The sequence below is a fragment of the Macaca mulatta genome, chromosome 4, assembly GCF_049350105.2.
Source record: "Macaca mulatta isolate MMU2019108-1 chromosome 4, T2T-MMU8v2.0, whole genome shotgun sequence".
NCBI classification, from domain to species: Eukaryota; Metazoa; Chordata; class Mammalia; order Primates; family Cercopithecidae; genus Macaca; species Macaca mulatta.
In genome coordinates this window covers 68,857,967-68,882,898 of record NC_133409.1, presented here as the reverse complement: position 1 = coordinate 68,882,898, position 24,932 = coordinate 68,857,967, and the positions used below count along the sequence as shown (strand labels likewise).

General features: G+C 44.2%; 1 protein-coding gene and 1 non-coding gene across 2 annotated transcripts in view; both read right to left on the bottom strand.

Moving 5' to 3' along the window:
* PPP1R14C (protein phosphatase 1 regulatory inhibitor subunit 14C) overlaps positions 1-24,932 on the bottom strand; it is a 108,080-nt gene that overhangs the window by 62,694 nt on the left and 20,454 nt on the right. The gene's annotated exons all lie outside the window — the stretch shown is intronic.
* Positions 22,903-23,006, bottom strand: LOC114677903 (small nucleolar RNA U13). The gene has a single exon (XR_003729329.2). It is a non-coding gene; the product is annotated as a small nucleolar RNA U13 (small nucleolar RNA).

Here is a 24,932-nt window from a genome sequence, read left to right as displayed (position 1 = left end):
GGACCCGCCCATCAGGAAGGCATGCCCTGAGCACAGAGGGGTCTTTTTAAAATGCCAATTCACCCTCGACCTCTTCTGAACAAAATGTATGATTTTAGAATGTGGTGTACAAACATTTGTCTGATCATTTAATTAAGCTATTACCAAAAGAAGATTCATGAAAATACATTATTTCAGCATCAAACCAGCAAATCTAGAAGACTAATTAATCTAGAAGACTAATCTGTTCTAAATTAGAGATCCTTAATGTTTTAAGCACATAAATACAAAGCTAAATTTGGACAAAACAACAAATTAGAACAACTACCTAATAAAATAAAGAAATCCTGATAACAAACAGACCTTTCTCAACAGTGACTAAAACTATGTTAGAATATAATATTCTACTTCAGTTTTTTTTACATTGTTGAGTCTTCTGTGTAAGTGAAAAAATATTGAAAAGGATCAGATTAAATGTGATATGGTTATTTGGTGTAACATATATCTTTGGGTTAAAACAAATATTGTGAAAACTAATCAGTTGTAGAAATACAAATCATGCCAAGAGGTAAAGCATGTTAAAAATAAAAAACAATGATTAAGTGAAGTACAACTTAACTGGGGTCAAGGAATGTAAATCTCGTCAAGATCCTGTAGTCAAAAAATATAAATAGTTCTATTATACAGACAGTGCACGTGTATATTGACTGCAGCACTCTTCACAATAGCAAAGACATAGAATCAACCTAAATGCCCATCAACGATAGACTGGATAAAGAAAAGTTGGTACATATACACCATGGAATACTACACAGCCATAAAAAGAAAGAGATCATGTCCTCTGCAGGAACATGGGTGGAGCTGGAGGCCATTATCCTTAGCAAACTAATGCAGGAACAGAAAACCAAATACCACACGTTCTCAAAAGTAGAAGCTAAATGATGAGAACACATGGACACATAGAGGGGAACAACACACACTGGGGCCTTAAGGGTGGGAGGAGGGAGAGGATCAGGAAAAAATAAGTAATGGGTGCTCAGCTTAATACCTGGGTGACAAAATAATCTGTACATCAAACTCCCATAACAGAAGTTTACATATACAACAAACCTTCACTTATACCCCGAACTTAAAAGTTGAAGTTAAAAGCATGCAAACACACACACACACACGTGCGCGCGCACACACACACACACACACAGAAAAGCCAAGGTGGGAGGATCACCTGAGGTCAGGAGTTTGCGACTAGCCTGGCCAACATGGTGAAACCTTGTCTCCACTAAAAATACAAAAATTTGCTGGGCATGGTGACAGGTGCCTGTAATCCCAGCTACCTGGGAGGCTGAGGCAGGAGAATTGCTTGAACCCAGGAAGCAGAGGTTGCAGTGAGCTGAGATCGCACCATCGCACTCCAGCCTGGGTAACAAGAGTGAAACTCCATCTCAAAAAAACAACAAAAAAAGACTAAGCCAGGCATAATTTAAAAGAAAAGTCAAATCTGACCGCCCCACACACCACTGCTTCCATGGCTCCTCACTGAGCTGAAAATTCTGACTCCCTGGCTTGGCCCACAAGGTCCTCCTAGTTGGACCACAGAAACTTCTCCAGCTTTGTCTCATGCTTAGCAGCCACCCTGGCCTGGTATCCATTTCCTGAACATTCTCCCCCTTTCTCCCCCAGGTTCTCAGTGCTCAGTCTTTGAGTCGGCCACCTACTGGCCCAGGCCGTTCCCAGCTTCAGGTCATCCCCCACCTCAGGCCCTGACCCCATCTTGGCCTCTGGCAAACACTGTCAGTTGGTTTCTCCCTCTCTGAGCCGTCGTGATGTTTATCAACCACTCTGGACCCCCGGAAGCTCAGGTCCTGACACAGTGCACAGAGGCGCTGCTCCCCAAAGCTTTCCATGCTTCCAGCTTCAGATTGTCAAAATCAAGTAGACAGGATGTGGAGCTCACCTATACAATGACAAGCCTATGGATCAGTCAGTATTGAAGGTCACATAAAGTCCAAACACACAGCAGGGCTCAGCAAAAGCCCAGTGGAATCATTGAGTTCGCTGAGGGCACTGTCTGGCAACACACTCCCCTCTGAGGCCCAGCTCTAAATTACGCAGGGCATTTGCTCTTCAGACCAACAGTGGAATTACATCCCTTCAAAATGGATGGGAAAATTGCTCCTGAGGGCTTCTGAAGACCATACCACGAGGAAAAGCCTGTTTGCTAAGCTTCCTGGAATTAATGTCTTTTCTCCCTGATTAAATAAAACAATTAATTATCTGAACTGAGGGTGGAGATGTGGCAAGGGGCATTCCTTTATAGAAGACCCGAGAACAGTGGGGCCCCACTCCATTTATCGCAAGACCAGGCACGAATATTCCGGTGGCCTCCTTCCAGAGACAGGGTAGGGCTGGGCTTTGCTGCCCCTCTGGAGCTGGGTGTGACTAAGGGACTTGCTTTGGCCAAGGAACTCCGACATGAAGTGATGTGTGCACTTCCTGGTAGAAGCTTTAGGAGCCGACAGGTGCCACGCCTGACCCTTGCCTGCCTTGCGAGTCATGGCCACACATGTCCACACAGAGCCTCAGCAGCCTAGATCCCTGAGTGATGGTGAGAATAGAAACCCACATCAGCCAATATAAGCTACACAGCAAGAGTGAGAATATGACTTGCTTAGTGTAAGCCACTGAAATTTTGGGTCACTCCTGAGTGTAACATAGCCTTGCCTATCCTCACCGATACACAGAGCTGATTTGTCACTGCTTGCTGGAATGATAAATGATCATCAGCTTCCTAATAGAGACAGGGAGGCCACAGAGCTATTATGCAGAGGTAGCCTTCACTCTGTGGAGCCCTGAGCCCTGCACCCAGCAGCAAGGGTAGGCAGAAACACAGCATCTTCCAATCAAACACATTATCTGTCAGAATCTATGCTAAGTGCTAGGAATATGGTAGTGGACTGTTGCCGGAAACTCCTGTGGTTAATGCAAGGGTGGTCCCCGTGGCAAGATGAGCAGTCAGGAAATCGGTGAGGTAGTTGGCAAGGGCAAAGAGCAAAGGGCAGATGACAGGGGCCTTGCAGGTCTGTGTGACTCTTTCATGAGACACAGTCGGTGTCAGGCTGACCATTGCTACACACTTTTCTAAGTGTTTCACCTGCACTTAACCCCTTCATCCTCACAACTACCCTGTAAGAGAGGCAATACCATCGTTGACATATTATAGATGAGGAAATTGATACAGAAAGAAGTTGAGTAAATAATGGACCCATGCAACCCAGCCAAACTGAAAAGCAGGAAGTGAGAATGCTACTACATCAGAAATAGAGTATAGTTAATAACGGCCAGGAATGAAAAGGGGGAAAGACCTGTAACTAAATATGATAGCCAGGAGCCAACAACAGATGGTATGTTTAGGTGAGAAGGTCCTGGTTGCCCAACCATGGACATGAGGGTATGAAGGGAGAATTAGTCAATCCCACTGCCAACGGATGAATAAAGCCATAACCTCATGATCAAGCGTATCTCAGTCAGGCTATGCGGCTACCCATGTGTGCCCAGCTTTGGTTTGTTCAAATAGATAATTTTATTCATTCACCAACTAATTCACAAATCGTTTTGGGCACCAGCCCTGTGCAAGGCACTGTCTTACACTCCGGGACACAAGAGTAAACAAAATCGTGTGGTGGCTGCTTTCAAGAAGCCTTTCAATCAAGGGGAAAAACTAGACAGACTGGGAGTAAGGACCCACTGAGGGCAAAACAGAGGCTACTTGTCCACATTTTTGGCAGACAGAAGTCCAAAATATGCTTAAAAACTGCTGTCTCCAAGATATAGGTACAGTAATGACAAAACACACCACATGGCCATGAAGAGGATGGGATGGGGGAAGGGACAAAAGGGATATGTTCTGAGAAATGCATCCATAGGTGATTCTGTCATTGTACAAACATCATAGAGTGAACTTACACAATCTAGACGGTACAGCCTACTCCATGCCTAGGCTGTAGGGTATGGCCTATTGCTCCTTGGCCACACACCTGTGCAGCATGTGACTGTCCTACAAGATACTGTCTACCAGGAGGTGGCTGGATACCCTCTTCCAAGGGAAGTGAGGCTTGCCGAGGAGCAAGAGGAGGTGGCAATGATGGAGACGGCCCCTCCATACTCCATTTGTGCCTTGGCACAAAGACATGATTGGTCACAGACTGAGTCCCTCCTGTGTTCACATCACATCCTACCTGGGATACTCATTCTCCACGCACACTTGGATGTGTGACTACACCTGCAAATTAGTTGCTAAAGAACCCATATATTAACTTCTGAATCTATGACAGAGAAGAAAACAACATTCAACTTGCCCGATTAGCTCACGGGGTTGTCACAACTAATCCTTCTTCAAAAACCAAAAGAATCACTGACCCGCCATCAACAGGAACTCCTTAAAACTTGGGAAATATGTGAACAGTCGGAAAGTAGGTGTTACGTGATAGCAAGTCTCTGCTGTTTCTCTCAGATGTTTAAAATAAACATGCTTATAAATATACATCAGCACGAGATTCTACATAAACCACTGAAACTTTTGTTTGACTTGCTCATCTTAAGAAATGTCCCAGTTTGGGCCGGGCATGGTGGCTCATGCCTGTAATCCCAGCACTTTGGGAGGCTGAGGTGCGTGGACCACAAGGTCAGGAGTTCAAGAACAGCCTGGCCAAGATGGTGAAACCCCGTCTCTACTAAAAATACAAAAAATTAGCCAGGTGCAGTGGCAGTCGCCTGTAATCCCAGCTACTTGGGAGGCTGAGGCAGGAGAACCACTTGAACTCGGAGGGCGAGGTTGCAGTGAGCCGAGATCGTGCCATTGCACTCCAGCCTGGGTGACAGAGTGAGACTCTGTCTCAAAAAAAAAAAGAAAAAGAAACGTCCCAGTTTGGTGACTTGGTAGAACCCGCAGTCAGATATTAATCAGGTTCATAACAACTCTCTCTGTGCTATGACATTTGGAAGCATTTTTCTGAACACTGAATTTCCCTGAAGTCCTAACACAAAATATGTTTATTTTTTATTCTACTTCCTTTTTGTACAGGTGGAGCAATAAAGTTGAATTTACACACCCATTTTCACCAACTCATTTCCTCTTTATAATTTCAGGGCTGACTGTACTAAAGAAAATTCAAGTAAAGTTTATGACTAACATCAGCCAGAATTGCTTGCTAATAGTCCAAGATAACTCACACACATACCAAAAAAAAAATCCCCTTCAAATATGAAAAGTCTAATTTGCTATAGTAATCATGAAAGATAGAATTAAAAAACAACAGAATCTTTGCACTATTTGTATCGAGTGGATATTTATGGATTTCCAGCATAATAATGTTTCCACTAACAGTGGACCACATATACAACAGTGGTCCTATAAGATTATAATACCATATTTTTACTGCACCTTTTCTGTGTGTAGACGTGTTTAGATATACAAATGCTTCCATTGTGTTACAGCTGCCTACAGTATTCAGGATGGTCACATGCTGCACAGGTTTGTAGCCTAGGAGTAATAGGCTGTACCACAGAACCTATGTGTGTAATAGGCTGTACCATCTAGGTGTGTGTAGTTCACTCTATGATGTTCACAAATCAACAAAGTCACCGAAGGATGTATTTCTCAGAACATATCCCCATCACTAAGCAAAGCATGGCTGGCTGCTGTACTTACTTGGTGACAGTAAGTAGTACTGTGCATCTCACATGTATTATCTCATTTAATCTTCACAACAACCTTATAAGGTAGGTCCACATCTTTATTATCCCCATTTTACAGTTGAGTAAATAGAGAGTGCTACCATGGACTGACTGACTGTGTTCCCCAAAATTCACATGGTGAAGCCCTAACCCCCACAGTGATGACATTAGGACGTGAGACCTTTGGGAAGTTATTAGGCCATGAGAGTGGAGGCCTCATGAATGGATGATCTCTATCTCTCCATGTGAGGATACAGCAGGATGACCGCCATTTGCAAACCAGGAAGTAGGTCCTCACCAAACATCCAATCTACTGGTCCTGACCTCGGACTTCCCAGCCTCCAGAACTGTGAGAAACGCATCTATATTGTTCAAGCTACACAGGCTATGGTATTTCGTTATAGCAGCCTGAGGCAGTTAAAACAGAGAGGCCGAATAATTTCCCTCAAGGTACACAGCTTGGAAATAGGGAGGTCAAATTCAAACCCAGCAGGTCTGGACACAGAGTGCATGCCCTTGACCACTACACAGTCTAAAGCTGTTCTGCTGCTGACCATAACCTGAAAATCTATAATTGCATGCCAATTTCATGAAAATGGCTGAATTTAGTCAAACGACAAGATTAAGTTTTATGGTTTTTAAATATCCTTTACACACAAGTTAGTTAGCTATATAGTCAATTAGAAATTTGGCATATCCAAAAAAACTAATTCTTATTCCACCACTGAATCCTATTTCCCACTTCAACTAGCAGCTGCTACGGACGAAGAAGAAGGGGATAAACATACTGCAAATCATTTACTGCAGTAAGTAATTCTATTTCAAGGCAAATTTGAGAAGCAATGAAAAAGAAAACCTGTCCTAGCTCAAAACCATAAATAAATCAAGTCACATTTAATGAAAGATCTTAACACATATACACAAAAGGTATGCTGTGTTTGTCAAAAAGATGACTCACACACACTCAAAGCAAACCTAACAGCTTAGCTCTGCAGCAAGGTACAACTAAGGCGAAGGACAAAGGCATCTTACTATGTTTAGAAACAAGAAGGCTAGGCGCAGAGCTGACATTTTTCCTAATTAAGGTATCAGCAAAAAAAAATTTTTTTGAAAACATTATGTGCAAGCAGCCAATTTGAGAAGTGGATTGCTTGGGGAACAAGAAATAAAGTAAGCGAAGAGACAGGGCAGCAGAAAAGAACATTGATAGCCAACAGTTAAATACTCAAGAACATTTTTTTAATGTTCTACCAGATTATTCGAATTTCTCCTCTAAGGACAACCTGAATCCCAGAGCAGAAATGCCCACCACTGTCCACCAACTTCCTGAAAAACACCCTTGAATAATAATAACCTCTAGAGAAAGATTAGCTGGGCGTGGTGGTGTATGCCTGTAATCCCCGCTACTCAGGAGGCTGAGGCAAGAGAATCTTGAACTCGAGAGGCGGAGGTTGCAGTGAGATGAGAGCTCACCACTGCACTCCAGCCTGGTGACATAGCGAGACTCCATGCCAGGAAATCCTTACCAAGAACACCTCGTAGAATGCCAGCCTAACATGAAGCCCCCAGCCACTATGGATAGACAGACTAAAGGGGGGATAAACACCGCACTTTGAAAGGCAGCTCCACTAAATTTCACATTTAAAAAAAGACATCAGTAACTACTCAATTTAAATCTGACCTAAGGGAAGAGCTGTAGTTTCTCTACCTTTCTCTCACCCAAATAAGCCTACACTTTGACATTCTGTCCTTATTTTGGATGCACTATAAGAAGAATGTGGACACTAATTTTTCCAGTAACTATGTAAATTTGCACTAGATTGTCTCTTACTTTGTCCAGAGCCCCTGTTAGACCTGCTGACGTAGTCCAGGCTCATCATTCAGCAATAAAAAATCATCTCTTCAAATGACTCAGCACCAGGCTCCCTTCAAAGTCACACAATCTGAGGCTTTCACTTCACTCGCCCCCACCCCAGCCATGCTCTTAGGGAGCTTCACAGACTGCCTCTCCTGTGTCGCCCACTACAGTGCCCACAGGAAGGACCTCAAGACACACGCCTAAAACAACTCTTCCAAGAACAGCTGTGACAACATGGACATCAGAGAAAACAACAGGAGGCAAACTGAGGAGCTCATGACATGTACCCACGGGTGCAGAGTTCCTTATACAATGCTGGATGAAACATGGAAGTATTAAATCTTACAGTGCTTACATTTCATTAAACTACTTTCCCCAAGCCCTGCCATGTACGGCTCTCATAGCCACTCTTTCATGCAGATGCAACTAATATTCCCATCTTACAGATGAAGTAGCTGAGACTCAGGGTGTTATTTGCCCACAGTCACGCAGCTAGAGCTGAAGTCAACTCTTGTAGCAATCCATACTATTCTGTCTCAAATATAATAATAGCAAACATCCACTGAGTGCACCCTGTCCACCAGACACTATGCTAAATGCTTTATCGCATGGATCATCTGAGTTAATTCTTTTTTGGTTGGTTGTTTGTTTTTTGAAATGGAGTCTCACTCTGTCACCCAGGCTGGAGGGCAGTGGCACAATCTTGGCTCACTGCAACCTCCATATCCCAGGTTTGAGTGATTCTCATGCCTCAGCTTCCTGAGTAGCTGGGATCACAGGCACATGCCACCACTCCCAGCTAATTTTTGTGGTTTTAGTAGAGACAGGGTCTCGTCATGTTGGCCAGGCTGGTCGCAAACCCCTGACCTCAGGTGATCTATCCCCCTTGGCCTCTCAAAGTGCTGGAATTACAGGCTGGAGCCACCATGCCCGGCCCATCTCAGTTAATTCTTACAACATCCCTTTTGTCACCTGTTCCCCCAACATACACTTTACAAATGAGGAAACCAAAAAACAGAGAAACTAAGTAACTTCCCTAAGATCACACAGTCAGTAATGTGGCAGAGTTGGGACACATGGATATTATTGTTCAGTTTTGTCACAGCTGTATTTGGAAAGAATGTTATTTATGTCACCCGTGTAAGACAGCCATCACGGATATTATCCAATTTTTTTTAACAGCCCATAAACCAATGGCGGAGATTTAATGAGAGACAGGTGTTTGGGGATTCAGATTCTAATGAAGGGCAAGTCTGCAGAGTTCATTTCCATTTAAAAACATAGGCCAACATGGAAAAATCTAGACACTTATCTGGACTCTCTACACCTGGGCTATCTGTTATAGATAAAGGCTTCATGAACGACCCTCTCTCCCTCCGTCCTTTCTTTCTCTCTTTCTCTCTCTCTCTTTCTCTCTTTTTCTTTCTTTCTGTTAGTGTCTCACTCTGTTGCCCAGGCTGGAGTGCAGTGATGCAATGATAGCTCATTACAGCCTTGAACCCTTGAGCTCAAGCAATCCTCCTGCCTCAGCCTCCTGAGTAGCTAGCACCACCACACTGGCAAATTTTTAGTTTGTGTAGAGACACGGTCTCGCTATGTTGTCCCAGCTGGTATTGAACTCCTGGGCTCAAGCAGCACCCCCATCTTGGCCTCCCAAAGTGCTGGAACTACAGGTATGAGCCACTATGCTTGGTGACCACAGTCTCCTTCCTCCCTGGGTCTCCCCAGTGCCTTCCCAGGTTGGTTCTAATCTCAGGACAGGCAGACACCACAGGCCTCCCTTCCTCCCAAAAGGAAATGCATTATAAGGTATTTTAGGAAGTAGAACAGAGCTTCTAAAAACACTTCCCTTATTCGTAGTGACAGGGAGAGTACAGAAAGCAAGTAAGTGCAGCCACCGAACTTTCCCTAGAGAGCTCCCTTCACCTCCAGCATCTGTGTATTGAGCCGGTCACCCAAGAGCTACACAAATCCTGTCTATTTCCTCCTCTGCAGATGAAGAAATTAGTCCCCTGTGAGATCTGAAAATCTACACCTAGATGTTTCCCTATTTGAGACAAACTAAGTCCATCTCTTCACCTTAGATTGTCATTTTCATTCCAAGTAATGAAATAAACAATAGTATAAAGACCCTCGTTACTATTTCTGACGCAGTATCTTATGTCATCGTGGCAATTGTGATGACTGGGAGTAATTTTATCTTTAATGATTCAAAAAAACAAAGGGAGAAATAAAATAGTTGGAGCTATGCTTAGGTTAGAGATAAACATCTCTTTGGTTGAGATACTTCGTGTAGGTCTACAGGTCTAGAAAACAATTGTATTGACTTTACCTGAACTGAAGAAATGAAATTCAAAGGCTGCCCTGCATATTAGGAGAGGGACACAACCTCACCTGCTGTGACCGCCCTCCTCTCCAATCACACCCACCATCCCCTGACATGCTCTAGCTGGTCTTGCTCCTCAGTCGGCCCACAGAGCCAGTGTCCACTGTCCCCAGGGGCCTCTGTGACAGGCTCCTCTGCCTGCATTCAGGGTTTCCTCCAGCCTCTTACACAGGCTAGGTTGTGGGAAAGACCCGTTGGACCCCTAGGTCCAGACCTACTCCCACTGCTCCCAGATGGGCCCAAGAAAGGTCACGGTAAACCCTGCTGAGGTGGCACCAGCAACTGACGACAAGATGCAGATGGAGTAGGAGGGCACACACAAGGGCAAGGCTCTGCATAAAAGGCCTCACGGAGGCTGCATGGGGGGTGAGGGCCAGCCGCGGCTCCAGGAGACACACGCACAAGCCCTCTAGGAGACTGTAACTATGACACACAGCTGCCTGGGAACAGCACATTCTCATGCAAGGTAAAACATTAACCAGTGAACAGCTGGATAATATTTATATCCCCGCCGGGGCTAACCACACAGTGACGAGGGGAAACACACATGCCACAGGGAAGCCCATCTTCCTCGTCTGACGACCGGGCCTCAGAAGATGAGTCTGCCCTGGCCCCTTGTTGGGAGAGTTGCTGGGGCTCTGCTGCAGTCCAGACTGGCCCAGAGAAAGCGGCCCACGCCCCACTCCCACTGCCTGCCTCCCTGACAGTTGTCAGGAGTGGAACCCCAGGCCTCACAGGATGCTGAATCAAACGGGTCTCCAAGAAGGACACAAGATTGTGGGACTTTGGGGACAACAATGAGGGAAAGACGACTGACTCAGAGCTGCTCATGTATTTGCACCCACAGATATGTGTATGTTGGATCCTACCAGGGAGAGACAGACAGAGAGGGACTGAGAGGGCGAAAGGAATAGTAAGGCTATCGGTGACCACTGGATCTGCATGGAAGCTCCACAGGCCCCAAAGCCAGGCCTGAGGACGTGCTACACATGACCCTTCACGTGCCTTCTCTGCTGTCAACAGACAGGTTCCAGCCTTTTGGTCACACCAGCAAGAGTTTTCCCTTTTTATCTACCAAGATAGTTCCCTTCCCAATATAAACCTGGCCCCAACACTCACTCCACTAAGTGAGGTCCATATATGGCTCTGAAACTATCACTTCATTTTTTGCCTCTTCTCCCCAGATCCTTTCACAGAAACAACAGGAAAAGACACGGTCTATCTTAGTTTTTTCGGAATTGTCAAGGGCACCCCTGTTTTCAAATGGTCACATGGTACAGAGAAGATCTGTGCGGCTTCCACTGAGAACAGGCTGGCTGAATTGTGCCCAGACAGGTGCTCCGTGTCCACCACATCTGCCACAGAGCTACACAGCAGGACGTCTGTCAGGACCTAGGGCCAGGCTGAGCCATGGACATTAGGATTTCTGGTATGGAAAAGGCAGCAAACAGGACGTGGAGTTAGGACACAGGCATGCTAGAAGGTAGAGAGAGAGACACAGTGGGAGGCCAGATCACTGGCGGGTGGGACCAGCCCTAAATAACTGGTTCTTCCTCGTGATCTCTCCTCCCTCTTCCTTGAGTGTCCTCCTCCGTATAAAACCCATCTCCTTGCCCACAAGGTCTCCCACATGATGAACAGGACTGTCCTGTTTGAAGCCACTCCTTCAGGCCCTCTGCAAAACCCAGACACCTGCAGCAATGGCAGGACATGGCCCTTACCTGGGCCTTACTCATTATAACAGCTTGAAGGAAAAAATCTTACTTCTGTGATCCAAAAGGGATTTGTCTGAATGTGGACTACTTGAGGATGATAACAAAATTCTTCTGGCCCAGGGACACCAATCCACAAATCCACCAAAATAGCAGTAGAAAGACGCAGATCATGAATTAGACTAACAGCAATTCCTTCAAATAAGCTAAGGACGGTCTCACCTTTATTGAACCCTGAACTAATCTGGTATTTCAAATAAGATGGCAACAAGATGTTCCTTCTTTGTCCTCTCTTTGACGCTGAGACATACAATGAAGGGGAAAGTTCAGCCTAATCCTAAAGGCATTGACTGGAAGCAGGAAACAAGACAAGAGGTAGTTGCCAAGGAAGCCAGACACAGATTGTACCACGGGCACCCTGCCTCCAACTCGATTGTTAGAAGCAATTTCCAGTTTGGTAACTCATGGAAGCCATAGGCACTCCCGTTGAGAAGACAGGAATCCCTCCAGGGCTGGCCTGCCCAGATAGCCAGTAGGGCTGGCTCCAAGTGCTGCCTGGGTTCTACTGCAATGCCCCACACTCCCCCATCCTGTGGTGCCCACTAGGGCCCTTCTGTTCACCCCAATTATAAGAACACTCTCTCTCCAAAAGACAGGTAATTAACCAAGGGATAACCCCCAAGAAAGGGAAAATAACACAAGACCACATCATCTCACTATTCGAAGTATCCCCAGTGGAGCTCTGAATTCTCCTTTAGTGGAGTCATTATGACAGGTGTGGCCGGTTTACAGATCCTGTTACCAGAGAGAGAAGTATAAGATATTCAGGGCCCGCTGAAGAAGACTGGCCAACCAAACAGTGTTATAAAACACCACAGGTAGATTGGGCTTGTGGTTCAAGCTGCATTTTCCAAAACAGGCCAGTCTGGGGTATGACATCTAGGTTTTATTTTAACTGGTTCTGCTGAGAAAACACCAGCCTCATACCTGCACAGTCAAGAGCCATGGGTTATGTTACCTGGTAACACTTGGTTAGATGCTGTCAAATGATTAAGCCTTTGACTAGGGAAATCACACAAAGCAACAGTTCTGGTAATTACCCACGTCTGTACCTGGGCTGACCAAGGCACCACCAGGGAGATGTCAAAGTAACTTCCTTGCATTTGGAAATGTCCTCACCAGCCCCGTGCTGAAGGAATTCAACTTTATTTGTGCTTTTCATTGTTGAAGTAATATTTTACAAAGGAGATTATTTACTAGTCATAAAGAGCAGGGAGTTAAATATTTATAAGGATTCACAATATTAACAGACTCACTTTCCCCAAAATAAATTCAACATATCAAAGCTCTGCATCCTTAGTAAATGACCACTGTAATTCCACACACAAAAAGAGGCAAGCACTGGGTCCATGTGCTCTCTGCTGAGAGATCCCACTGAAGTAGATCCAAGAAACCCAGCTCAGACGGGGCCCCTTCCAACTCCACCACCTTCTCCACGGCTCACAGCAAGTTACTGGACTTCTTCTTACCTGGTTCTATCCCTACAATGGGACCAGAAGTAGCATCCACCTCACAGGTTTATTAAGAGGATGGAAGGAGTTAACATGGGCAAGCCGTAGAACAGAGCCCAGCACATAATAAGCACTATGTGAGCTACTACTGTCATTGTTGTTTCTGGTTTTATTATTTGGTCAACACGGATGAAATGTCATAGTGGTATCATAAACCGTGTTCAAGCCAAATGAGCATACGTTTCAAACACGAGAGCAAAAATGGAACATCCTCTTCATTTTTTTTTTTTTTTTTTTTTTTTTGAGACCGAGTCTCCCTCTTTGTCCAGGCTGGAGTGCAGTGGAGCGATCTCAGCTCACTGCAACCTCTGCCTCCCAGGTTCAAGCAATTCTCCTGCCTCAGCCTCCTGAATAGCTGGGATTACAGGCATGCACCACCATGCCAGGCTTTTTTTGTATTTTTAGTAGAGATGGGGTTTTACCATATTGGCCAGGCTGGTCTCGAACTCCTGACCTTGTGATCCGCCCACCTCGGCCTCCCAAAATGCTGGGATTACAGGCGTGAACCACCGCGCCCGGCCTTCACTACTTATTATTAGATTATCTTCCAGAAAATTATACTTATTTAAAACACACTGTTGAACACCGAATATCTGCCAGGCTTTCCAGAGGACACAAATATTATAAGCCAATGTTCCTACCCTCTAGGAGCTTACAGTCGAATTGAGAAGATAAAAATGCACACATGTAAGAAACCATACCACAGGCAACTATGGCAAGTGCCCAACAAGATGCCATAGCATTTTTTGTAATTGATTTATAAATACCAAGAAGTATGTAAGGTAGTAAGCGTTCTCACAATTTAGAAAACGGTATGTATGTGAGGTGATGGATATGTTAATTAGCTTGATTTAATCATTTCACAACGTATGCACCTATGAAAGCATCATGTCTGTACACTGCAAATATATATAATTATTACTTTTCAATAATACTTAATAAATCTGGGGGGGGTAGGGGGAGATGTGCTGAGTAAGCAAATTGATTTCAGCCTAAAACAAAAGACCTCATGGAGATGGGGTTCAAGTTGGGCTTTGAAGGATGGACAGGACTGAGAGAGAGGAAGTTTTGAGGATGGGGGATCCTGGGAATGCCATGAGCAGAACTCACGAGGCTATCCTGAAGTTGAGATGAGAGAGTGGGGTGCCTAAGAGCCTCAGGTCTGCAGTTTTGGGCTCCCACGTCCTGGCTGAGTGACCATGGGCCAGTTCCATAAGCCTCTGCGGGCCTCAATTCCTAGCACTGGCTGGCATCAGCATTATTCTAAGACTGAACAAGATAAATAAAGCATGTAAGGAACACACAGGGAGAACTAGGCATCGTCAGGTATTAAGCAGAGTTAAAGAGACTCATCTGTCTGCCAAGAGACCCATCTGTCTGCAGAAGAAGGCTGAAATTGGAAAGTAGTGCAAGACCAAGTTGGAAAGTTACAAAGAAGGGCTGTAGGGAGCTCAGACTTCATTCAGGGAGAGATCTGAGGCCCCTGAGAAGAGTCATGTTTATGATGGCCTCTCTGAGCAGCACATATACAGCAAGATGGGAGAATCTGGGGGAAGGGAGCCCAGGAGAGGGTGCCAAAGGCTCCACATGAGTGGAAAAGGCTGGGCCCGGGCACTCACCATAGGGATGGGAAAGAAAAAGGGTGGTGCCAAGTGTGGGAGAAAATGAGAGGAGCTGAAAATGAACTCTACTCATGCAATGTGGTTTCCTGGAAGACATGCTGGAAGAGACATGGTATTTGTGGAAAAAATGGGGAGATCTCAATAAAGATTGTCATTAGCTACCTTGTACCATTGCTGATTTCTTAGTATCGAGAAATACACAAGAAAATGTCAACATTGGAGGAAACTGGGTGAAGGGTACATGGGGAAAACTATGTGCTTTCTTTGCAAATCTGTAAATTAAAATTACTTCAAAACACAAAAAAACTCCATGTCTATTTGGGTGGTTCATCACATCATCAATGAAGAGGGAGGCCAGGCAAGCAGCAGTTTGGAGGTGGATGGGGAGTGGACTGAGCGGCTTAGAAGACAGCACAGCTGATAGGAAGACCAAGGCCTTGCTCACACCTTGACTGTGAGAGCGACCTTGTAACCCACATCCAGCCACACGAGGCCTCTAGATGCATCCAGCCTCCTGGGGAGGAGGTGTCATCTCCTGTTACTATCCTCATTCTTTGTCTCCAGTCAGTCTCCCCACGTCAGTTACAGCACCCCTCAAACCCCCTGCTTCTGGTTTCAGCAACTCTGCCCATCAGGAGACGTGTCAGATGGCACTTCCAAAGAACTTCATTTTCAGGCTAAGAAGCTTCTGTTCTGAGGCCCACAATAAACCAAGGCTCCATAAGAAAAGAAAGAATATGCCTAACATCAGCTCTCAATATCTAAATGATGAATTGAATAAGTCACACACCTAGTGATGCTCAGAGCTGGGAGTCTGCACTCAGCTGTACCTCGCTCTCTATTTCTACCCGCCTCCCCACCTGCATCACAGGGCCTCGCACAGTAGGCCAGGAATGGTCTGGTGCATTAACACACACACACAAAACCACAGCTTTACAAAAGAGCTTCGCCTTGTCATAAAAGCACCAATGCTGGGGGTTACAGAGATCTTCTAGAAAGCTGTCCAGTCTCCCTGGTCTAGGGAAGGAATCTAATGTTTCCCATCTAGAGTGACTTTAACCATTAGTTCTAAATGTCAATGCCACATAACGAATATATAGAGAGATTATCTATAACCTATCTAATGATGAATTACCCATCTGCAAAGGGTTCCCATCTATAATTCTTTATAGACAGGTGATGAATAAATAGCATAAATTCTTTAGCAAAGAAAGGGAGAGATTCTGAACACTGATAAACATTTGTTGATTTTACTTAGTGACATGGTTCTGTGATCTTTAAATTCATCCCTATTTAAATAAAATATGTCTTGTGCTAAATTATGAAATCAGAAATCAGGCTGTTTGCATGAGAATAAAATTAGAGAGGAACGAGAGAAAGCGATGAAATTCCAGTCCCGGTTTGCAGCCTGAAGAAAATCCCTTAACTTTCAAATGTGTGTGTCAATCACGGACACTGTGTGGAGACGTGAGAAATCTGAGCAGCAGTGGCCCTGAAAGATCCTTTTACCATGCTATAGATGGAGTCAGTGTGTCAGGCAGAGAAGTCAGGACAGAAGATCTCTCGGGTCTCTTTTAAATGTGAGCTTCTGGGATTCTCCTTATAATAGAGTTTAGATTGTTGTTATGCTCATACAAAACTACAGAGAATCCTGCAACTATAAGACGTTAGGTATGTGCAGTGGTATGCTAGATGGAGCTGGCTTGTACCAGCTCACTAGAGACCACTGTTAAATTTTCAGGAATTTTATAAGCCAGCTGTCAAACATGATAATGAGAGAATGTTCAGGTCAGTGGAACTCCTCTGTAACATACCATGGTGGATAAACGTCATTACACATTTGTCCAAACCCATGGAATATACAACACCTTGAGTGGACCCTCACGTAAACTACGCACTTTGGGTGATAATGGCGTGTCAACGTAGGTTCATCGATTGTGACAAATGTACCACTCCTAGGGAGTGTCACGCTGGGGGAGCTGGTGGGGAGGCTGTGCTGGGGGACTGGGCAGAGAGTACATAGGAAAGGTATCTTCCTCTCGATTTTACTGTGAATCTAAAACTGCTCTAAAAAACATTTAAATTTTTTTAATGTATTTTGAAAAAAATGTTAAATAAAAGTTAACTTTTATAGTCATAAAAAATAATAAGACCATATCACTTCCCTGCATAAAAGCTATCATACTTGGAAACAAAATTCAAATTCCTTACCATTAAAAAAAAAAAAAAAGAGTCGTACTGTAACCTCCAAGGCTCTGTTTCTTCTAACCTCATTGCCTATCACTCTTCTCTCTCATTTCCCTAGAATGTAAAACCCACAAGGAAGGGAAGTGACTTTTGTCTCTTTGGTCTACTTCTACATCATGGGTGCTTAAAAGATAACTAGCAGCCAGGTGCGGTGGCTCATGTCTATAATCCCAGCACTTTGGGGGGCCGAGGCCGGTGGATCACGAGGTCAGGAAATCGAGACCATCCTGGATAACACGGAGAAACCCCGTCTCTACTAAAAATACAAAAAAAAAAAAAAAATTAGCCAGGCCTGGTGGCGGTCGCCCATAGTCCCAGCTACTTGGGAGGCTGAGGCAGGAGAATGGTGTGAACCTGGGAGGCAGAACTTGCAGTGAGGCGAGATCACGCCACTGCACTCCAGCCTGGGCGTCAGAGCGAGACTCCATCTCAAAAAAAAAAAAAAAAAAAAGTAACTAGGACATGACAAAAGTGTAATGAATATGTGTTGAATTCAGTTCTCATCACCCATATTTTCTTATTCTTTCTTGTGTGGCAGATTGTATTTTCCAAAACTGGCTTCAACAATATTTTCCATTCCACTTCCCTTCCTCACAAGGTGATCTCACTTGACCTTCCTCCCATCAGAAGGTAAAATCTATGTTCCTTTTCCTCGAAACCTTGTTAGAACCGTGACTAGAACAGAAGCGATACTATGTGACCTCCAAGGAAAAGTCATTAAAAGCAATACAACTTCTTCCTGATTGTATTGAGATGTTTACTCCAGAGCCCAGTCCCCATACAGCAAGGAAACCGAAATAGCACATGGAAAAGCCTGCATGCTGAAGAGCTGACACAATGGCCCATGGCCCTAACAGTTTCCTGAATGCGGGAGTGAGTCATGTTAAAAATACATACTCAGGTCCTAAGTTTGCCATATCAATTAATTCCCCATGAGACAGAGATGAGTCACCCCCAACAAATGATGCACAAATCGGATTTGTAAGCAAAATAAATGATAGGCATTTCTTAAGCCACTAAGATGTGGGGCAGTTTGTTGCATGATATGGGTAATTAGTAAAGCTTGGTTCATTCTACTTTCATCTCCTTCCCGCTTGGGCCTTTTCATATTTGATTTCATCAGCCTAGAATTTTCTTCATTCACAATTCACTTGTCCTGTGCCTTCACCTTATACAGGTCTCTGCTTATGACACCTTCTCTTTTATTCAACCATTGGGTTTGGCTGCATGTAACAACAACAACAACCTTTTAACAGCAGTTTGGAGATGAAATATGATTTTTTTTCTGCCATATACAGAGAAGTCCAACACAGTTGGATATTGGCATTTGTTCAACAGTTCAAAGACGTCATACGTAAGTTCTTATTTTATTGTTTCTATTTTTAATTTTTTTTCCTCTTCTACTTACATTTCAAGAAGTAAGGAAAAGGACAAGTTTCCCATGACAACTGAATCAATTACCATTAAATTATTATTCAGACACTCCATGCAGTGAATTCATTTCCCTGGTCAAAATTTGTCATAGAATCACCTCTAACTATAATGGAAGGTTATATATTTTTAAGGAGTGTAAAATATCTTATTGATAATTTTATATTGAGGCTGGGCACAGTGGCTCACACCTGTAATCCCAGCACCTTGGGAGGCCATGACGGGTGGATCGCCTGAGCTCAGGAGTTCAAGACCACCCTGGGCAACATGGCGAAACCCCATTTCTACTAAAATACAAAAAATTAGCTGGGCATGGTGGCACGCACCGATAGTCCCAGCTACGTGGGATGCTGAAGCAGGAGAATCACTTGAGCCCGGGAGGCAGATGTTGCAGTGAGCCAAGATTGCACCACTGTACTCCAGCTTGGGCTACAGAGTGAGACTCTGTCTCAAATAATAATAATTTTATATCGATCATATGTTAAAATGATAATATTTTTGATACATTGAGTTAAATGTTACTAACATTTTTAATTAAATTATATAATTGTATAAGAAGAGTATATAATAAAGTTGTAAATACTCAAAACATGACTTTCTAATTATTTGATGACATTTTCCTATTCTTACGCTCTTAAGGTTACTTCCATCTCCTGCATCTGTATGGAGGAAGTACTTGTCCCTGCTCCTCCCCAGGGACCTCACAAGGGTCACCTGAAATCAACCATGGTGAGAATTTACACCAAGGAAACTGGGCTGCTGTGAATCAAGGAATTTTTTTCTCTCATAAGAGCCAGTTGTTAAACTTTCACCAGCAATTCACTGCATATATGTGAACCTCAAAGACGAAAAAAGACAAAAAAAAAAAAAAAAAAAGGACACTGTATTGTGTTAGGGAGAAGGAGTAGGCGAGAGGAAAGTAAAAGGGGAAGTTAAAACCGAAAGGGAGAAAGCAAGGTGGGGGAGGAGTGGGGGAGAGGAGAGTTAGGAGGGGAGGGACCGCAGAAAGGGTGGGAGAAAAGCAAGGGGGGAGGGGAAGGGGGAAGGAGAGAAGGAGAGAAAGAGGGGAGGAGAGAAGGGGAGAAAGAGAAAGGGGAGAAGGGAGACATGGAGAGAAAGGGGGAGTTATTTTATGTTTAGTATCCCAAGGAAAACAAGGGTTCTATATAGGTAAATTATTTCAACTCTTTTTCTTCAAATCTCTCTAAAGGGATTCCTCGTGTGCCTGCCTTTGGGGTCTGAATGGCTCAGGTCACTCCTATGGCCAGGCGTCCTGCCACACTGCCTCTCGGGACACGCTGCAACAGGCTCAGAGCTCTCTTTGCCTTATACAGAGTATAAGACGGCTCTGGTCTTCCAAGCTTTTTATAGATGCTCCATCCCCTCCCTTACTGTCAGGCTGTCAGCTGTCACTTCTAGATGTTCTCCCAGGATGTATACCTAGCAGCCTAGTTTGCTGCTTCTAAATCTAGTGAACTAAAAAAGCAGAAAACCAAACTTGTTAGAAATGTGGCTAAAGTAAGAGCACAGAAGCTCTACGTGGAAGCCCAAGGACCTCTGTGATAAATCAAGAACATACCCCAGCATACCCGAGAATATCATATCTCTTTAGGGTCTCAAAGCTACGCTTTCTGCTTTCTTTTTTCTTTTCTTTATTTTTTTTTTTTTTTTTTTTGAGACAGAGTCTTGCTCTGTCACTCAGGCTGGAGCGCAGTGGTGCGATCTCAGCTCACTGCAACCTCTGCCTCCCAGGTTCAAGCAATTCTCCTGCCTCAGCCTCCTGAGTAGCTGGGATGACAGGTGCCCGCCATCATGCCCAGCTAATTTTTTTGTATTTTTAGTAGAGACGGGGTTTGCCGTGTTGGCCAGGCTGGTCTCAAACTCCAGACCTCAAGTGATTCGCCCACCTCGGCCTCCCAAAGCGCTGGGATTACAGGTGTGAGCCACTGTGCTCGGCCTAATGTTTGTATTTAGAGATGAGGTTTCACCACGTTGGCCAGGCTGTTTTTGAACTTCTGACCTCAAGTGATTCGCCCGCCTCCGCCTCCCAAAGTGCAAGGATTACAGACGTGAGCCACCGCGCCTGACCTCTTTCTGCTTTCCTTTAGGTTCCTTCACTCGGTTCCAAATGACTGGAGTTACAAAATTCATGACTTCAAGGTTGGTGAGGTTTCACTAAATATATAAAATATTCGCCTGAGACAAGCTGAAAAGGAAAATGGACATGACATTAACTAAATAGAAAAGAGAATCACAGTCCCATCACGGAAGTAACATTAAGCACCAGCCGCCCTGTTCCCTTAGCAATCTGCTTCCTCCTCCTAAGGAGGGGAAGCTACGAGGCTGCCTCTCCCAGTGGCTCCAAAAGGCTTCAGAGCAGCTCAAACTGCAGCCACCGGACATGGGCAGTGGTGGACAACAAGTGCTGGCGGAGGCAGCCCCATTTTCCAACAGCTACCTCCTGGAGCTGGCCCCACTTTGAAGATCTGCTTGTCCCTTGCCCCTCTTTGTTCACATCCATCCCCAGAGGAAAGGAGGAACAAAGAGACCCTGGGACATAACCCCAGGCCCTGGTGTCACCAAGCAAGATGGCACCATGGGAGAAGCCTCTAGGGCTCTTCTGTTCCCCAGGGGGCAGTTACCAAGAAGAGCAGCACTTGGCCAGGCACAGTGGCTCACGCCTGTAATCCCAGCACTTTGGGAGGCTGAGGTGGGCAGATCACGAGGTCAGGAGATCGAGACCATCCTGGCTTACATGGTGAAACCCCGTCTCTACTAAAAATACAAAAACTTAGCCGGGCATGGTAGTGGGCATCTGTAGTCCCAGCTACTAAGGAGACTGAGGCAGAAGAATGGCATGAACTTGGCAGGCAGAGCCTCCAGTGAGCCGAGATCATGCCACTGCACTCCAGCCTGGGTGACAAAGCGAGACTCCATTTCAAAAAAAAAAAGAAGAGCAGTATGCAGCATGTGACACATGGTATGTGGCACGTGGCCCACTCACAATGCGATCTGGTGTACTGGCACTGACTGGCACATCCAGAGTCCACACCAACCTCCTGAAAATGCATTCGTCTATTTTTCTAAACTTGGTCTTTGGTCTGGCACTAAATTTTGAAAATGAGAAAAGTACTTAACTTCCCGCTGAATTCACTGTATGAAATACTGCACTTCACATTTATTTTCATCTCTTTTTCTTTGTAGAGTTTTGTTTGTTTTAAAATAGTCTGATAGCAACATAAAAGTTCTAATTCTTAGGCCTGTTGCCTGTTTATCCAGGCTGTCACACACAAAAATTTTAAATAACTATAATAGAACGATAAAGCTACCTCAGATATGGAGGAATATTCTCAAAATTACCCTCCTTGCACTGAGTGTTTAACTTGTAAAGAAAGAAACAACAAATGTTATAAAATTAAAAATAGAAACTCCGGAAATAATCCTATTATTTCAGTTCTACTTTATGCCTACCACATAGTAGGCCCATAAAAGATATTTATTGTATGACTGGCTGGATGGTTAAATAGATGCAGTACTGCCAACTGAACAATCTGAGGTCAGCCAACCTTCCCCAAGGACTTTAGCCAAAAGAGCTGGTCCAGAAACATATTTGGGCCTAGAGAAGAAATGTAATTAACTAGGCAAGTCGAGTCTTCTCTAACACAAAACCTGAGCATCTTTTCTTGGAGTAGGAGCCCAGATATTTTAAAACTCTTGCCTAAAGGCAAGTTCAGACCTGTCCACCAACTAACTGATGTTTATTGAATATTTACAGCACAGGGGCCACTGCCAGGAAATGCAGATGGAGTATAGTGAGCAAGACAGAAAGGCTCCACCTAATATTCGAACATACTCACTAGAATCTATATAGAGCCACACATATAAGGTCTCCTGTCTTAGTTAGTTTGGGCTGCTTTAACAGACTACCACAGACTGGTAGTTTAAACAACAGAAATATATTTCTCACCATTCTGGAAGTTGGGAAGTTCAAGATCAAGGTGCCACAGATCCCATGTCTGGTGAGAGCCAACTTCCTGGTTTGCAGATGGCTAACTTCTCAGTGTGTTCTCCCACGATGCAGAGCAGAGAAAGAGAGCTCTCTTGTGTCTTTTATAAGGGCACTAATCCCATTCATGAGTGCTCCACCCTCAGGACATAATCACCTCTGAAAGGCCCCTCTCCCAGTACTATAATATTGGGGCTTAGGATTCCAACATATAAATTTTAGGGGGATATAAACATTCAATCTACAGTATCCCCTGATTTTTAACTACAGTGCAGTGAGAGAAGATGATCTTTAAATGAATGGTACTGGGTCAACTAGATGTCCAAGTGGAAAAAGAATTTTTTTTTTCCAAATTCAGGGCAGATGGGTAACGTGCCAATGTCATAACAAGGTTCAAGGCTGGTACATCTCACACACGCGTGTGAATACCCAGTCATCATGCTCATGTACTACAAAAGTACAGTACTGCCAACTGAACAATCTGAGGTCAACCAACCTTCCCCAAGGACTTTAGCCAAAAGAACTGGTCCAGAAACATATTTGGGCCTAGAGAAGAAATGTAATTAACTAGGCAAGTCAAGTCTTCTCTAACACAAAATCTGAGTATCTTTTCTTGGAGTGGGAGCCCAGATATTTTAAAACTCTTGCCTAAAGGCAAGTTCAGACCTGTCCATTATACCACACATAATCTTAATCTTAATCTCTACATCATACCACACATAAAAATGAATTTCAGATGGATTACAGATCTATATATAAAAGGTAAAATAATGAAGCATCAAAAAGGTAACAGAAAAACATTTTCATGACCTTGTAGCAGACAAGGGCTTCTTAAATAGGTTGAAAATATACCAAATATAAAGGAAAAAGCTGACAAATTGGAAAATATTAAGATTAAGAACCTCTGTGCCTCAAAAGTCACCATTCAGAGAGTGAAAAAGGCAATTCACAAAGTGGAACACATATTTCCAACAAAGGGCTCTTATCTAGACTGTAAGAGATCAATGTCCAGGATATATAAAAGACAACCCAAACCCAAAGTTGTTGTTTTTTCTCTTTGAAATGGGCAAAAGAATCAAACAAGCACTTCACAAAGAGGATATCCAAAGGCCAGTAAACATATGAAAAGGGGCTGGACTTGACTAGTCATCAGCTAAATGTAAATCTGAACCATAATGCAACACCACTATATACATAATGGACGGCTAAATGAAAAAGCCAGAAGATAGCAAGTGTAGGTGAGGATGGAAAACAATCAGGACTTTCACATAGTGTCGTGGGCATGTACATTGGTGCAGTTACTTAAGAAATCATCTGAGAGTACCTAGCAATGCTGAATATATACATACTCTATAAACCAGCAATTTTGCAACTCTGTATATAAGCCAACAGAAATGCAGACATAGGTTCACCAAAAGACACATGCAATAATATTCACAGAAGCGCAATTCAGAATAGCTCAAAACTGAAAGCCTTCCAAATGTCCATCAAAAGTAGAATCAATAAAAAAACAACTGTGACGTATTCACACATGGAGTACTATGTGGCAACGGAAATGATCAAACCTCAAATGACATGCAGCAATGTGGGTATCTCACACATCTAATGTTGAACAACAATAACAACAAAAACAGACATAAAAGCTTTTAAGAAGGCAAAATTAATCAGATGACCTTGGAGGGAGGACAGGGGGCTAATAATGGGATGAGCATACATGAGGGACCCCTGCAGTGCTGGCACTATTCCATTTCCTGATCTGGAAGGTGGGTGGCTTCAATTTGACAAAATTCATCAACTGTGCACTTGCACTTGGGTTTTGTGTATTTTGCATGTTATACTACAATAAAAAGGGTTTTTTTGTTTGTTTGTTTGTTTGTTTGTTTGTTTTGAGATGGAGTCTCGCTCTGTCACCCAGGCTGGAGTGCAGTGGCGCGCTCTCTGCTCACTGCAAGCTCCGCCTCCCGGGTTCATGATTCTCCTGCCTCAGCCTCCCAAGTAGCTGGGACTACAGGCTCCAGCCATGACGCCTGGCTAGTTTTTTGTACTTTTAGTAGAGACAGGGTTTCACCGTGTTAGCCAGGACGGTCTCGATCTCCTGACCTCGTGATCTGCCTGCCTCGGCCTCCCAAAGTGCTGGGATTACAGGCATGAGCCACAGTGCCCGGCCTACAATAAAAAGTTTTTAAGAAAATACTCTCATTCACATCTTCACCTCTTTCTGTTCCTAGTCCCTTGGTCATGCCAAGATTCATCCTGCCACAGGGTGTTTGCATTAACTGAGTCCAGTATGTCCCCCCAGGGCTTTGCACACCGCTGGTGCCATCCCTCATCATGCAGACCCAGATACAAATGCAATGAACTTCCTCAAAGAAGCCCTTCCTGGCCCC